The following is a 15,858-nucleotide window of genomic DNA, read 5'->3' on the forward strand; positions in this document are numbered from 1 at the left end:
CGAAACAGGGATCATCAGTTCAATAGTGAGTGCTACACTGTATGGACAGTTGAGTTATAAACAAATAAACTGACAAGAGCACTATATATATTAAGGATGGACTTTTTCATTATGAAGGCAAAGTCTATTGTTTGAGTTATGATCGGCTGCTAGGCCATAAATTTAGGCAACTTCGAGGTAGAATTCTGCAATACATATTTTATGCTGCTAAGTCAATTTGATTCTGCAAGCGTAATGGTCTGTGGGAAGTCAATTTGATTCTGCGAGCGTAATGGTCAGTGGGAAGAATGAGTTTTTTTCTGATTTGGTTGATTGACACTAATTGTTCAACAAACTCTGGAGATCTGTATTGTCATAAATTATCTTCTTTGCTGTTTGTAGAGAAAGTTATGCTTGGGCATTGGATTAAGTACATACAACTTGAGATCTCAGTCATCAAGCTGTATGTTTCTCGTTTAGATCTTCTTCCCAGTTCACAAGAAGCACTTGGCACATTTGTCCAAATCTTCATTTTCTTGCGTTTCATTTCAAAGTAGGTATTTAACTATTTTGTCTGGATCTTGTTGGCGGTCCTTTCTAAAGTTGTAGGCACTCCCGCATTCATTCAATTGTTCACTTAACGAATCTCTTGTCATGCAAAAGAATAACTTGATAAGCTATATCATTAGAAGATTCTTCTTCGGATTTTTACCTCAGGAATTGTTAGATTATATATATATATATATATATATTGTTTTTAAAATATAATTATCTACTGAAACATGTTTCTTCGCTTAAGACTCATCAGAGTGGCTGAATCTAGCGAGATTCGAAAACGGGACTCCACGATAATGAGCCTGAACTCTTTATCCGCTGGTTGATTTCGCCGACTGTTTGGATATATCGCGATTTATTTAGATGCTATTTATTTTTGGTTTTGCGAAACGTTTTGAATGAATTCAATTATATATATATATATATCGTAAAAATACTAACTGTATTATTAGGTACCCCCTCTCTTTCTTATTCAAAATTAACTTCGGATATTTACTAAGGCAATTAAAAAGATTTGACTCAACTAACAAAGCATGAACAGCCTGGACATAGAATCCTTATACACAAATATTCTTACTAAAAACGGATTAACTTACTTGTAAAACTTCTCAACAAAATTAACAGCCTACTTTTTCCAGTAAGCAATAGAATAAATATTATTACTGTATTCACTAACATGGCGTATTTTACTTTCGATAATTTCTATTATGAACAGAAATTTGGCCTACTTATGGGTAATCCCATGAATTAAGGTTTAGTATCTTTATTTTTAGACTTTTTAGGAACTGGACCTCTCAAATACAAAGTATCAAATAATGTGTCATTCCTCAGATATGTAGACAATGTTTCAATTTTCCTTCCAAAATCATCTAAAACAGAAAACATCGCTAGAAAACTAACAAAATAGAATCGACTATTAACTTCACTTCCGGACAAAAACTATGATCTCATTTCTTTACTTGATATTCAAATCACAAACAACAATAATAAATTAAGTCCACCACAAACCAACTAACAGAGGCGATTATATACAATTTTATTCTCACCACAACAATAAAGTTAGGCATTGTAATCGGATTTTATCTCATAGCTCTTGACAATCTAGATGAGAAATTCGAGTACATTGAAAACTACAATACCTCCCAGATTTCATACAAAGGTATAAAAGAAAACCTTTCCTGATTTACTCTACACGCGAACAAGACGATTCCTAAATTAATCCAACATTGAATACTAACTTATCCTTACGGACTAATATTGATAAAAACCCTCTTTACAGAAGATTGAACAGAATAAGCTTCAAAATATTTCAAGAGACTTCAGCAACAATTATGGATAGAGTTCGGAAATAAAAATTAACACCAGAAATATAGCCAAGGAACCCCATTCTCTGTTTAGATTGCGAAAAAAGTCTACGTTGCTGAAACTCAACGAAACTTGGACATAAACACTAATAATACACTCAACACCATTTTCGCTCATATTATAGAGTACGGTCATTGTTTGACTTTGAAAACGCAAATCTTTTAAAGTAATACATTTAATTGAATCTTTTAAAGTAATACATTTAATTGAATCTTTTAAAGTAATACATTTAATTGAATCTTTTAAAGTAATACATTTAATTGAATCTTTTAAAGTAATACATTTAATTGAATCTTTTAAAGTAATACATTTAATTGAATCTTTTAAAGTAATACATTTAATTGAATCTTTTAAAGTAAAACATTTAATTGAATCCGCCCGTATTCCCCACTCTACTCTATCAGATTTACCCCGTCTATGAAAAAAAAACGATTCTTAGGGAAAATAATTTAGACATCGACTAGTTATATATATATATATATATATATATATATATATATATATATATATATATACACTAGGTGCCTGAAATAAGTTTCTATTTTTACAGATATTTAAAATCGTCACATATTCTTGCAAATTTGGTATGCTGCTGTCATACATCTTATGAGATGACTGACCAATTATTATGATTTAAGGTTCAAATGAATAGCTACAGCAGAAATTGGAATACACGTACTAAAGCCTGGTGAATTTAAAAAATGCTATCTTGATGTGAGAACACTTTAGAAGAAGAATATGCAATAAAACTCTGTTTTAAACTTGGAAAAATGCCACAGAAACACATGGGATGCTTCGGATTGCTGTTGGACGATCTTGCATGAATGAAACATCAGTTTTTGAGTGAGAAGAGAGGCAAATAGTCTGTATGGATTGATGAGAGTTGTGGTAGGAATAAGGAATTCAGAACACCAGAGTTGATTGGCCAAATAAAGAATTTCATAGATAAGGACCGTCGTGTGTCTATAGAGACAATAAGTGCACAGTTTGATGTCAGTGTGGGCTACACGCAATTATTCGCGAGAAACTGAAAATGTGGAAGATTTGCACGAAGTCTGTCCCGAAGGAGCTCAGAGAAGATCAGTAAGAATGATGTAATCAGTAGAGAGATAATCGAGCCGATCAATTCAGATCCCACAGTTCTTGGTGTTCTGATGTCTTGCGATGAAAGCTAAATTTACTGCTATTACTGAGAGACCAATAGAGAGTTCCCAGTGGAAGCATGTTTGCTTTCCCAGACCCAAGAAGGCCAGACAGAGCTAATCCACCCAGAAACTTATGGTTCCTTTTTTTGACAGTACTGACATGATCAACATGCACTCGGTTCCCACGGGACAAACAGTCACTAAGGGATACTATGTTCAAATTATAGGAAGTTCAGGAAGAGAGTCCATCGGAAGATGGCGGCACTCTTCAAATCGGGTTAGTAGCATTTCCACCAGGACAATGAACCGGTCCATAACTCCATACATGCCACAGGTTATTTGATCAAGATGGACATTAAGACAGTTCTTCACCATCCCTATAGTCCGGATGTTATTCTCTGTGACTTTTGGTTATGCCCTAAGATCAAGGAAACCTTTAAAGGCTGTCATTATGAGACAATTGAGAAGATAAAAGAGTCATTGGCACGCTAACACAAGAGGACTTCCATGAGGCATTCCAAAAGTTATTGGAATACAACAAGTGCATTGCAACCGGAAGAGATTGCTTCGTAGGGGACTAGAGTTTCATATGTGTACTATCAATAAAAGTGTCCATACACTTTTCGATTTATTTTAGCATTCTTCTCGGTTTAATTTTCAACCTATCAGTTTAAACACTTTCAAATTTTTTCAAATTTAATTCCCACAAGTAAAATTTTAAATGCTTTCAAATTCTTGTCAATTTAATTCTCGGAAGTATCGGTTCAATTTTTTCCAATTTTTCCCCCAATTAAATTTCCAATTTAATTCCGAAAGTATCGATGTGAATTTTTCCAGTTCTTTTTAAAATAACATCAACGCAGAATTTACTTCCACAGAAGTATCAGTTTCAATGCTCCCAGTCTGTTTTCAGCATTCTTTCTCAATTTATTCCACAGAAATATCAGTTTATGCATTATCTCATTTTCCTCCCCGGAAACAATTACCAAGTTTCTATCCGTCAGTTTGCTTTCATTTTTTTGCAATGGGCGGAATAGTACCAGAATGAGTCTACAATGTATATTGTTAGCATTCTATCTTTGTTTATCATTATCAGAGTTGGCGGTTTCACTAATTCTCGCTCCCTGCTACTTCAACCAATCGCCCCTCCCCCATTATCAATATCCTCTTCCTTGGATGGGGGCTAACTCAATTTTTCTAGCCTTGCCAGTTGAGGGATCATGTGGCATCATATTAACCTATTTTTTGATTCCCAGTCTGTGACCTGCGGCGTACCATTCAGGTTCAAACTGACCACGCTTCAAACAGATGGATCTCAGGTTCTAAGGCTTTTTCTCCCAGTTCCCATTCGGTTCCAACAGATGGCGCAGCAGAACTTTACTGACCATCCTCGGTCAACGTTATTTTATACATGTTGGCGACCTTTCACAACATTATCCAGAGCCAAATCAAAGTCTAGGACCTCCTGCAGTTTCAGCGGATATCTGCCGTAATGTTTCCGTCCATCAACGCTTTTCCAACGTCAGGAGACGTCATCACTGCTAAAATCAAAATTCTCGCCGCCAATTCCACCATCTCCTCTTCAACCTGCTGGCCAAGTCTGCTAAACTCCCTCACGGCGTATAAATCGGTCCTCTCACTATGCAATTCTTTTACTATGGACGACCACTGTTGTTCCCAAGATAATCGACGGATCTCTTTAAGTTTCCGCTCGATAAACCGAGACACTAGTCTGTAGACCATCGCATATGCACCCAAAACAATCTGTCTTTTACTGGCCTTTTGCAACTTTTCATTTAATTGTCTCGGACTACTGTCGACAAGCTCCGTTCTCGCCTGAGCACTCATTCTTAAATTATGCAATTACCAATTAACAGCATTACTCGCCATAAATTCAACCGCTTTAATTTTTTTTATCTCTCTTCCTTTATTTTCTTATTTAATCACACAAAACAACAACAACGAAAAGAAAACAAGTATTTACTTTTCAATTCCAAAGGTTTACTCGTGTAAAACGATAATAAAATTAAAAAAAAACTGTTAATCACCAACCATTTCACAACATGGCTCCCCAATCAAAAAACGGTAACTATTTTCTACTCACAAATACGAATTGTGCAATCTGCCAGACTCTCTTTTCGGTCGCTCTCCCTTTTAATGTAGCCTCTCTTTTTTAAAAAAAATGCAACCCACAATTAAAAAAAATCTCATAGAAAATACCAATGCTTTTTCTTTAATACACAACTGATGTCGTTCAGCAATTCAAGGACATCAACCAATTAACAACAAAATAATATACAACAAATTTTTCCAATTTTTTCCAAAATGCAATCACCACTTAAAAAAAAATGTCCTTACAAACACTAAGCCCTTATAATTAATACACAACTGATATCATTTAGCAATCCAAAAGCATCAGCATTTTTTACTATAAACACAATTCGCCTTTAATGTTTCTCACCAATGTCTAGGGAAAAATATAACTCAAGCCAAGGAACAAAAGATAACTCACCCGACCCTGTAGTTTGACACGATTTCCAATCACAACAGGTTTAAACTGGTGTACTTCACTGAATGCAGTCAACCCGAAATTCTGTGTAACGGTCACCAAGGTGACCAAGAGTTCGAAATCTTCAAACAAAAATATATGTTGTGTTCGTGGATATTTTTTCCTTAGGATGTTCCCTGGTCGATTTTAAGTTATAACGCGTCTAACACCCCGCTGTGGAGTTCCCCAAGGTTCATATCCTGGTCACGATACCAATATAACACGACGAAGACCCGGTCTCCTCCAGCTAAGATATAACACAAGCAAGGTCGTAGTGTTCGCCCGTACACAAGTTTAGTTATAGGTGATTTCGATTCGAACATGAACAGAAGTCCAATAGCGCAGTTCGGCGACTTCTACAAGGACAGGTCTAATGTGATATTTCGCGTAGTTCTTGTCTCAATAGTAGTTAGCAGGCTAAAAAAGAAAAAAAAGGTCTAATGTGTATGACATAGTCTTTAGGGAGGATATACGCTGAGAGCTGGATGTCGGGCGAGAGCTTGGCGATCCTCTCTTCTTGTTGGCTGTTCGCTCAAAAAGATTACTTCAATTTGGTATTATTCATTTGCAATTAATTCACAAGTTGCTAAGCGACGAATAATCGATTCTGACGCAAGTTTTGGTTTCGCTGTAATGATTTATCATTAAAATAATTCTGATTACAAGAAATGTACAATTATTAACAGGAGAAAAATAAAATAAGAATATATGCAATATATTTTTCACCGGAAGCCTACTCGATATAAACTCCAACGGGACCTTCTTTGTATTTTAACAACAATTCTCTTCTCTCGCCTCGGTCAGTCAGTGAATCCGGGTGTTTTTGCGTGGGGTGATAGCGAACTGTAACTATGAACTCCTATCTGCCAAAAACAACTGCAAACATCAACTTACTCTAACTCGCTCTGCGGCTCAATTTAATGGAATTGGTGAGTAAGGTTTGGGTTGCTCTGGGTTTTTCATCCACCCAATCCTTGTTTATTGCGCCATAGTATGGCTCGCCTTGATTGGCTAATTTACCAGAACACCTATGTATATTAATTAGGTGATTTTCCCAACAGCAACCAAACTTTTCCATTATCAGCGTTCCCCACACAGACAAAATTTCGGTCTTCATCTCAAGGTCAATTCGAAGACAAAACACGGCTCAATAACACTCAACAATCCCACTCACAAAACTATATTGTTAATGTTCCCGAAATTGTTTTTTTTCTTCGTGTATTTTGTATCAGCGATCAGACCATTTTAACCAGCAAGGTCATCTGTTAGTACATCGGGATTGCTCACATAAGTAAAAAAATTAATTCATCTCTTCTCCGCCCTTTTTCTGGGTGAATTTGAGTCACACTACTACATTATTAAATTTCAGTTTTTATTGATTTGAACAGTTCGTTTGCTTGCAATTCTGTAGCCGATACGCATTATAGCTGTCAAGAGGTTAGCCCTGAAAAGGTGTGTATTTTCTCCTGATGACCGACTTTATCTGGAAATCGAAGCATAATTCCCCATAATAAAAGCAGCCTAAACACTAATTTATCAATGAAAAATAACTACAAAAATAAACGATATATATTTCTATCCTGATTACCCAACACTAACGGAAAGCGAAAGGAAATATTTCACATTTGAAAACAACTAAAAAACATAATTCTTTTCAAACCTACAACTGCTTGAACGAAACCCACGGAAGATTGTTTCTTTCCTTTTTTTTATTTTTATTCTCTCTCTCTCTCTCTCTCTCTCTCACACACACACACACACACACACACACACGCACACACACACACACACACACACACACACACACACATATATATATATATATATATATATATATATATATATATATATATATATATATATATATATACATTGGGTCCTTTTACATCCCTGCTACAAAATACTCTCACTTCAGGATTAACCATTCGATTTGGATATGAAGTTAAACATTCTTTTCATTCTGAACCAATATATAATTTCCTTTACTCTATGATTTAAAAATTTTACAAACTTTTAATTACGATTTTCTATGTTTATCACATTTAGCAAATTGGGTACACACCATTATAATATTTGCTAATATTTTCTCCTCTGGGGAGATGTGTAAACATCGAAAACATATATACTTATTGAAATGTATTCTTTGTCTTACATATAATAAAAATTCTAGATTTGAAATTTAAGCGTTTCACATCATAAAATTAAAATTACTAAATTAATATATATATATATATATATATATATATATATATATATATATATATATATATATATATATATATATATATATATATCTCCTAGGATTCAATCAAAATCCATCTCAACCCCTCAAATGTTCAGTTAGTCAAGAAGTGAAGAGCAATAATCTCCGTCGTAAATGATTAAGTTTTTTTTTTGCGCAGTGATCACCACTTATCAAGGCCCGGAAGCCACTCAGGGATAAGGGTTATTGCAAGTACATTACGCTAGTGTGGAGATTTGATGAAGTGTTTACTTAAGGGGGCGGTTCATTAGGAATTTGTTAACGTTGGACTTGAAGACATCCAAGTTGTAGTCCGGTGGGAAGCAGGCAGACGGAACAGAGTTCTACAGGCGTGCAGTTCTAAGAAAGAAGCTTTGTTCATGGAATCCGCGTTTTGATTTAGGCACAGATATAGAGTGGGGGAAATTTTTCACAGTGGATTCAGCTAGACGGATGTTTTTCGTGAAAGATTGACGAGGGGGGACCAGAGATTGGAGTTCAGACGAGTACCTGCCATAGAAATAACGATAAAACAAGGATAGGCTCGCAACGTCTCTTCTGTGGGAGAGAGGTTGCAGGGTAGAGAACAGGGCATCCCCCACTAAGCCACGAAGTCTATTTTGTACTCTGTCAAGGCAGGATAGGCTGTTTTTAGCAGCTCCTGCCCAGATATGGCAACAGTATTCCATCCTTGGACGTACTTGGCTTTTATATAGATAGAGAATCGCATCAGTAGTGAGATATCTTCTGGAGCGGTAGAAGGATCCCGCCATCTTTCCAGCGACCTTGGCAACAGACTTGATGTATGTGTTTCATTTCAGATCAGGAGTAAAGGTCAAACCCAGAAGCTTGTCAAAACACGGGGCCTCACCCAGACAAGAGCCATCCATTTCAATTGATGCCAGATGGGGATCAGAGCGTTGATGATGTAAGGATAGGAGTTTGGTTTTGGATGCATTAAAGGTAACCAGCCACATCTTCCCCCACTGAACCACGCGCTCGAGATCAGAGGAGAGAGAATCAGAGAGAACTTTGTCATTTACAGCCTTTGATGTGTTGCCGTAGATGGTCGTGTCATCAGCATAGATGTCAACGAATGATTTAAGTATGTGTTTAGGGAGGTCATTGATGTAGATCAGGAAGAGAGTTGGGCCCAGGATTGACCCCTGAGGGACTCCAGCATTTATATTGCAGGCCTCCGATTTTTGTCCATCTACCACTACTCTTATGAGCCTATCAGATAGAAATGATTTAATGATTGAGAAAACATTTCCAGTTATACCGTAGCTGGAAATCTTGTGAAGTAGACCCTTATGCCATACCTTGTCGAAGTGTTATAATTTATCTTTCTTTCTGTCTTACCGGATTCCAAGACAAGAATTCATCTGGTCTGGTGGAATACCCAGCTATTACTCGAGGTTACATTACTAAGATAAGGGGCCCCTATCCTCATGTAAGCCAGTGTACAATTCTGTTAAGGGATTTTATTTGGACGTCGAATTATTGTTATTTTTAATATTTGGTTAGGGTTTACTAGTAGGATGAAGTATCATCGTGGCAGATTGTCCTTACAAACCCTTGTACAGAGAGGTCGAATACACCCGAGGATGGTGCCTAGAAAGTAATTCAAACACCTTTATCTAGTAGGTTATTCATGTGCGCCTGTGTGCTTGGTGAATCAGAAAAATAGTGTATTTGACTGGACTCAACATACAAGTATGTAAATATTATAGAACATTTTAGTAGAAAGTAGATAAAATAAATTACTAAGTAAAACTGTTTTTAGAAAAAAAATAATCGATTATGAAAAAGAAAAAGTGGAGTTTACTATTAGAAGCACCTTTCCTTTTGTTTTATCTGACTAAAGCTTACATATTTCTCTTTCTACATCTCTTTCTTATTTCTACTTCGTTCTCTCTTCATCTATTTCTATTTTAAACGTGCAATTATTAGGTTGGTGCAAAAATGTCGTTTTTGCGACGTTCAACAATATTATGTATAGTTGAACGTCAAAAAATGTCGTTTTTGTGACGTTCAACTATATTATGTATAGTTGAACGTCCAAAAATGTCATTTTTGCGACGTTCAACTATATTATGTATAGTTGAACGCCAAAAAATGTGTTTTTATGACGTTCAACTATATTATGTATTGTTGAACGTCAAAAATGTCGTTTTTCTGACGTTCAACTATATCATGTATAGTTGAACGCCAAAAAATGCGTTTTTCTGACGTTCAACTATATTATGTATTGTTGAACGTCAAAAAAATTCGTTTTTGTGACGTTAAACTATATTAGGTGTAGTTGAACGTCAAGAAATGTCGTTTTTGTGACGTTCAACTATATTATCGTCTTAAACTCTAGAGCGAAAACTGAAGAGCCAGTGCTCAAAACAACGAGATATAAAAAGGCTGACTGTGAAGCCATCAGGGAACTAATCAGAGATGCCCCATGGAGAAATATTTTTTCTCTCTCTGCTGAACAGTGTACAAACGAGAACACTGGCTGGTTCAAAACTGCAATCGAAGCGCATGTTCCCATGCGGAAATTTTATAGTAAGCCCCACTCTCCCCAATGGTTTACGTCGACTTGCGCAACTGCCATTACTCAAAAGCAGCATGCATATCGTAGGTTTAACCGACATAAGTCCAGTTCAAACAGACGGAAGTATATAGAAGCTAGAAATACCGTTAAGAAAGAAATAGCGACAGCTAAGAGAGAATTTACGGAAACCACTAAAAAGCGCATCGAAGCACAAAAACTAGGAACTCGAGACTTCTGGAAAATCTACAACAGTGTAGTAAATAATGGGCAATCAGCAATTCCCCCACTAACCAACAATCACGAGGTTGTCTCCTCAGCAACCGACAAGGCTAACACGCTTGCCAGTCGGTTTGCCTCAAACTCCACACTGGACCCTTCCAACCACCCATACCTGACTCTCCTATGCGGACAGACGTCACGCTAGACGATCTGAAAACCACCCCTGCTCAGGTGCATGCTATCATAAAAAAACCTTGACACTTCAAAAGCATGTGGACCCGATCTTATCCCAGCTGTACTATTAAAAAAGTGCTCAGCCGAAGTAGCTCCAGTTCTCTCCAAACTCCACAACAAATGCCTTAATGAAGCTTGCTTTCCGGGCTGTTGGAAAACTGCTTCTGTTGTACCAGTATTCAAGAATTCTGGCGAAAGGACTGACCCATCAAATTATCGCCTCATTAGCCTCCTCCCACTTTTTCCCAAAATATTTGAGACCTTAATTAACCATGCTCTAGTCCATCATCTTACAGATGCTAAACTTCTGACTGACAAACAATATGGATTTAGACAAGCCCGTTCCACAGCAGACATCCTAACTAATCTCTGAACGTATATACCATTCACTGGACAAAGCGGGGGAGGGCAGAGCGGTAGCTCTAGATATATCTACGGCTTTTGACAGAGTATGGCATGAGGGTCTCCTCAGGAAAATTAGATCATACGGTATCACTGGAAGAATACTTAACATGATTAAATCCTTCTTAGATAAGAGAAAAATCCAGGTTGTCATCGACGTCGTGCATCTAAACAATATGATATAAATGCGGGTGTGCCCCAGGGTTCTATCCTTGGACCTCTATTGTTCCTGATATTCATAAATGACTTCCCCGACAAAATTGCCTCTGAGATGGGTATATATGCTGATGACACTACACTCTATGGCAGGCACGACAGGAAGACGAATGAACACATTTCTAAAGAAATGGCAGAAACACTAGAGGAAGACCTCCAATCTTTGGTAGAATGGGGACAAAAGTGGTTGGGCGCATTCAATGCTGCCAAGACTAAACTAGTTTCATTCAATAATTACAAGAAACCCTCTCTACCACCTATAGTAATGGCCAACGACTCTTTATCTGAGAGTACATCTTTCAAACTCCTAACGTTCACAGGAAACATGAGTTGGAATAATTACATTGAAGGCATTGCCTACCGTGCTAGACAACTACTAACACCCGAAAGTATCCTGTGCCTCTATAAGGCCACCATTCGCCCATGTATGGAGTATTGCTGTCACATCTGGGCTGGTGCATCTGCTACTAGTCTCTCGCTCCTTGACAAGTTTCAAAAGAGAGTCGCAAACCTGATAGGCCCTGAACTGGCATTTAAGCTTCAGCCTTTGTCCTATTGACGAAATGTTGCATCCCTCTGCCTTTTCTACAAGTATTTTAATGGTGAATGCTCTGACGAACTGCAATCACTTGTGCCCCCACGACGTGAGCACCCTCGACAAGCCCGACAGGCTGCTAAATCCCACCCCCACACTGTAGAGATCCCTAGATGTAAAAGATCTTTTTACCCCAATAGTTTCTTCCCCAGAACCGCTAGACTCTGGAATTCCATTTCAGGTTCCTGCTTCCCCAACAGTACTGACGTGCAGAAGTTCAAGTGTAACGTGAACCGACATCTTGCTGCCAAAATCCCTACATAGCACCCCAGTAGTTGTTGCCCCTGATAGTAGCCCTCTACACCAAAGTGGCAATTTGCCTTGTTTGGGGTGAAAATGTAATTAAAAACAATTTTTTTAAAATTATGTATAGTTGAACGTCAAAATATGGCATTTTTGTGACGTTCAACTATATTATGTATAGTTGAGCGTCAAAAAACGACATTATTTTTGTATCAATCTAATAGAATGCTTTTCTGTCTGTATAATACAAAAACTGGTAGTAAAAGCAACTTTTTTCTTTTATTTCTCTGATTTTCTTATTTCTCCCTGGAGCATTTATGTCATTAATGTCATTTTAATTTTTTAATAATTTCTTTTTTATATTTGATTTCCTACATTGAACAAACAAACAAATATTTCTGTCATAAATATATTAACCTCATTTAAGTTTTGATTGGAATCTATAATTAAGCAAAGAATTCTCAATTTATAACCGCACCTCTCTCGAAACAACGCTCTTTACTAAATACAGCTGTAAATAATACAAAGATAAGGCTGGCGTTTTTTGGCACTTTTCTACCTCTAGAAAAATACAGGTCCCAGATTTTGTTCTGAACTATTTTAATCTATAGCTGGAGGGAAGATATATGTATTCAGACTTTCCCTAGGTTATTAGCGAATGTATCCCTATATGCGTACATGGTAATCTCCAAAGTTATTAAACGAATCATTATTTTGGAATATATATCCTAAAATTACAATAACATGGGCACATTATTTTTTGTAAATGTTAACATTTATGGATTAATATACCAGAGATATATATATATATATATATATATATATATATATATATTAATTATTCATAGCTTTTTATGAATCAACCATTATGAATTTCGCAATACATATCTTTAAAAATACAATGGGTAATGTGTGCACATTATGTTCTTGCAAATGGGAACATTTAGAATGTGTATAATCTTTTTTCGAAGCGACCACTATGAATATTGGAATATAGACACAAAGGAGCTCGGTATGTAACATTGATAGACATTTTGTATAATTTAATATTTCAGAAGTGAGCTCATCTAAACTCACCGAAAGCATTGAGAAACTTTAAAATAAGTAAGATACAAAAATTTAATTGAGAAAAGATAAGCACTACATACAATTTTTAATTCTTACGTAATAAGTAATATATTTGGAAAAAGGATCGGTGCCTGCCCATGAGCGTCAATAATTGGTAAAGACATAAATTACTTAACCTATTCTATGAAATATTTACTATGTATCCTAGGTCGCAACGTGGGCATATTAGTGTTTACTTTTGTAAACTATAACATTCAATAAGGTGTCACTGAAACCGCATCATAGCCCCCAAGAAAAAATAAAATATTATAATTTAAATTTATACTAATCATGGGACGGGGTTTACTAGTATACACACACACAAAAAAAAAGTAAATCATTCAATGGCAGAAACAAAGAAAACAATCATTCAATGGCAGAAGTCAAGACAGTAATCATTCAATGGCAGACATCAAGAAAACAATCATTCAATGGCAGAAATCAAGAAAGTAATCATTCAATGGCAGAAATCAAGAAAACAATCATTCAATGGCAGAAATCAAGAAAACAATCATTCAATGGCAGAGATCAAGAAAACAATCATTCAATGGCAGAAATCAAGAAAACAATCATTCAATGGCAGAGATGAAGAAAACAATCATTCAATGGCAGAAATCAAGACAACAATCATTCAATGGCAGAAATTAACAAAGCAATCATTCAATGGCAGAAATCAAGAAAGTAATCATTCAATGGCAGAAATCAAGAAAACAATCATTCAATGGCAGAAATCAAGAAAACAATCATTCAATGGCAGAAATCAAGAAAACAATCATTCAATGGCAGAAATGAAGAAAACAATCATTCAATGGCAGAAATCAAGAAAACAATCATTCAATGGCAGGAATCAGGAAAGTAATCATTCAATGGCAGAAATCAAGAAAACAATCATTCAATGGCAGAAATCAGGAAAACAATCATTCAATGGCAGAAATCAGGAAAACAATCATTCAATGGCAGAAATCAGGAAAACAATCATTCAATGGCAGAAATCAAGAAAACAATCATTCAATGGCAGAAATCAAGAAAATAATCATTCAATGGCAGAAATCAGGAAAACAATCATTCAATGGCAGAAATCAAGAAAACAATCATTCAATGGCAGAAATCAAGAAAGTAATCATTCAATGGCAGAAATCAAGAAAACAATCATTCAATGGCAGAAATCAAGAAAACAATCATTCAAGGCAGAAATCAAGAAAGTAATAATTCAATGGCAGAAATGAAGAAAACAATCATTCAATGGCAGAAATAAAGAAAACAATCATTCAATGGCAGAAATCAAGAAAGTAATAATTCAATGGCAGAAATGAAGAAAACAATCATTCAATGGCAGAAATCAAGAAAACAATCATTCAAGGCAGAAATCAAGAAAGTAATTATTCAATGGCAGAAATGAAGAAAACAATCATTCAATGGCAGAAATCAAGAAAACAATCATTCAAGGCAGAAATCAAGAAAACAATCATTCAATGGCAGAAATTAACAAAGCAATCATTCAATGGCAGAAATCAAGAAAGTAATAATTCAATGGCAGAAATCAAGAAAACAATCATTCAATGGCAGAAATCAAGAAAGTAATCATTCAATGGCAGAAATCAAGAAAACAATCATTCAATGGCAGAAATCAAGAAAACAATCATTCAAGGCAGAAATCAAGAAAGTAATCATTCAATGGCAGAAATCAAGAAAGTAATAATTCAATGGCAGAAATGAAGAAAACAATCATTCAATGGCAGAAATAAAGAAAACAATCATTCAATGGCAGAAATCAAGAAAACAATCATTCAATGGCAGAAATCAAGAAAACAATCATTCAATGGCAGAAATCAAGACAACAATCATTCAATGGCAGAAATTAACAAAGCAATCATTCAATGGCAGAAATCAAGAAAGTAATAATTCAATGGCAGAAATCAAGAAAACAATCATTCAATGGCAGAAATCAAGAAAGTAATCATTCAATGGCAGAAATCAAGAAAACAATCATTCAATGGCAGAAATCAAGAAAACAATCATTCAATGGCAGAAATGAAGAAAACAATCATTCAATGGCAGAAATCAAGAAAACAATCATTCAAGGCAGAAATCAAGAAAGTAATCATTCAATGGCAGAAATCAAGAAAGTAATAATTCAATGGCAGAAATGAAGAAAACAATCATTCAATGGCAGAAATAAAGAAAACAATCATTCAATGGCAGAAATCAAGAAAACAATCATTCAATGGCAGAAATCAAGAAAACAATAATTCAATGGCAGAAATCAAGACAACAATCATTCAATGGCAGAAATTAACAAAGCAATCATTCAATGGCAGAAATCAAGAAAGTAATAATTCAATGGCAGAAATGAAGAAAACAATCATTCAATGGCAGAAATCAAGAAAACAATCATTCAATGGCAGAAATCAAGAAAACAATCATTCAATGGCAGAAATGAAGAAAACAATCATTCAATGGCAG

This window comes from Euprymna scolopes, chromosome 15 (genome assembly GCF_053919585.1).
Source record: "Euprymna scolopes isolate OS-2025 chromosome 15, ASM5391958v1, whole genome shotgun sequence".
Classification (NCBI taxonomy): domain Eukaryota; kingdom Metazoa; phylum Mollusca; class Cephalopoda; order Sepiida; family Sepiolidae; genus Euprymna; species Euprymna scolopes.